Here is a 2,951-nt window from a genome sequence, read left to right as displayed (position 1 = left end):
CCCTCAAACATGAATTGACTTTTAAAGGTGCATTCCACTCCAGAAGGGGTTGGTGTTTTCCAATAGATAATGTCTCAATGAATACATAATCAGCCGAATTTTGTGGAATTCACCTTGTGATGAATTGCGCGATGTGTGTTTTGTAAAACAATATGACACTCACTAAACCCATGCAGACCCTACCCATGCATTCCCTATACGAACAGACACTCTGTTTATCGTGCATATTTTCGGAATAAATGAGGATCGCTCAGCACACCAAGAAGGCAAATTGCTCATAAGATAGCAAAGAACACATATCCAAACGAGATTTCTTAGCGATCCTGAAATTAGTTTTGTAACCTTACCTAAAAGTGTTGCATTGTATTCACCCATAGGATTAATTAAATTAGAGGGTACTTGGGGAGTTTAGTAGAAGACTAAATGCTTTTGAAGCACGTGGAGCAACTGGGTACTCTATCGTATAATGTGAAGTAGTATGCATTTATTACTTCCTAAAATTAACATCTATCGGAAAATAACACTCAGTGTGGAGTGGGATGCCCCTTTAAATCGTCATCAGGTTCTTCATTCCTATTTTGGGCTGTGTACCTAAATACCCGTACCTGTACCGTACCTAAAAAATTGTTTAGGTACAGGTCCGGACCTAAACATCTGTGTACCTGTACCTGTACAAAACTTGTAGTTGACACTCAAGAAAACTTGTTTTGAGATTCAAATATGCAATTCCCTGTATAAAGATGACAATTTATCACTAGAAAAGACAGTTAGCTACATGTTTAACTTACATATACTTGGTTAAAATTTTTTAGGTACAGGTGCAGGTCCGGACCTGTACCTCAACCCATGTGGCTGTACCTGTACCTGAATTTGTTTAGGTACACAGCTCTCCTTTTTTTATCCTCATCATCGTTAATCTGAATTAATTGGGTGAAGTAATGATAAAGTTCTTCCAGGCCTTTTTGTACTTCATTGCATTTACCAAGGCAGTTCCCGCAAAACCAGAGTCGCTTTCAGTCAATATCTTTAAAGTGAGAATGAAAGTACAACTTTTATAGGAGCTTTATTTGGGAACATATTCATAATCATTCCATTTTAAAGGGGTTTAGCAGTTTGAGATTGGAGAAGGTAAAAAATTTCAGACAATTGAAAATCATACATACATGTAGGTAGTCCCATATAGCCCTTTTTGAAGCCGTATGGGCAATGGGTTACTGTGTCCAGACTCCAGAGTATGGTATCGAATGAATGAATGAAAGACCTTTATTGTACATTCATGCCTCGACCGGCTAGGTTCTCTCTCTCTGTCAGTCAGTCTATACAGACTATGACATTTTTCTACGCAAAAAGAACCTAAGCGACAGAGACTACTACGATACAAAGGTGTACAGAATTGCATCTTAAAATGTAGAGTCCAGAGTTCACTTCAAGGGGCTTGTTTCTTGATCTTGATTGGGTACTGGACAACGCCCCTCAGTTGGGGCAAAGCGTCCAGGGGGAGTGCTGCGCCTTAATGTCCCCTGAGGCGTCGGAGAACTGCCTCCTTGAACTTTGGAGCGTCTGTGATCTCCGTGACCTCGTACGGTAGAGAGTTCCAATCTCTCACGGTTTGTGGGAAGAAGGAATGTTTGTAGCAGTCTTTGTGAAAAGGTAGAGCCTTGTAAGAATTTGGGTTTGAGTGTCGCGATTGGCGCGGTACAGGCTTTAGATGAGTTTCGACCGGTAGGGCTACTTTATGGTGTTTTGCTTTCTGTAAAATTGTTAATCTATTTGCTGTCCTTCTGTTGCGTAAAGTGTCCCACCCCAGATCAGAGACAAGTTTGGTGACACTATCATAACTATGATACGAATTTGTGACGAATCTGGCCGCTCTTTTTTGAACGGACTCTAACTTAGCAATGTGCTCTTTGTGGTATGGATCCCAGGCAGCGCTGGAATACTCTAAATGTGGTCTAACAAGGGATGTATATGCATTTGTTTTGACTGATTTGGGGCAGTTATAAAGATTGCGTCTCACAAAGCCTAACGTCTTGTTTGCCTTGGAAGCACTGTACTGTATGTGTTGTGACCAAGAGAGCTGGTTGTTGAGCGTGACTCCTAAGTATTTGTGGTTGTTAGTCTCGGCTAGAACATGACTTCCTAGTTTGTAGTCGCAGAGTTTAGGTTTACGTTTGTGGGTATAACGCATAACAAAACATTTGTCTGGGTGTAATTTCATCTGCCATGTGTTTTGCCATGTATCTAATGTATTGATGTCCTCTTGTAAGAGGGTGTGATCTCTGTCACTGTTTATCTCCCTGTAAATGACGCAGTCATCCGCAAAGAGACGGATGTTAGAGTTGAGGTTGTCAGCTAAGTCATTAATGTACACTAAGAACAGTAGTGGTCCGAGCACGGTACCCTGGGGCACTCCAGAGACTACCTCTGCCCACTCTGAGTGCTCTCCCCCAACTACCACTCTTTGTTTACGATTTTTGAGGAAATTAGAGATCCAGTGAAGTACCTTACCCCTAATACCATAATTTTGGAGTTTTAGGAGTAAGCGATCATGAGGTACTTTGTCAAAAGCTTTTGCGAAGTCGGTTATAATCATATCTGTTTGCGACCTGGTATCTAAAGAATGGGCTAAGTCAGTTGTAGTTAAAATAAGTTGGGTTTCACATGAACGCTTTTTCCTCAACCCATGCTGCTTGTCAATGGCCGCATGCCGTCGGTGTCTTTTTTCAGCCTCCTTGACCTCCCATCTTCTGTGACAACAAGATACAAGTTAACTAATTGAAGGTACTACAGGATGGTCGACTATTGTAAGACAGAGCCTAATCCTCTCCTTCCACTGGCTTTTACTTCCCCAACCAAAGTCAGGTGCCTATTTTTTCACCAAGGTGGAGTGAGGAAAGTCGTGTATAGTCTACGCCAAAAAGTAGTTACTCAAGAACTGGATATGGTTTTTA

Source organism: Branchiostoma floridae, chromosome 11 (assembly GCF_000003815.2).
Source record: "Branchiostoma floridae strain S238N-H82 chromosome 11, Bfl_VNyyK, whole genome shotgun sequence".
Lineage (NCBI taxonomy): Eukaryota > Metazoa > Chordata > Leptocardii > Amphioxiformes > Branchiostomatidae > Branchiostoma > Branchiostoma floridae.
The sequence above is the reverse complement of the archived record's forward strand: the minus strand, read 5'-3'. Positions refer to the sequence as shown.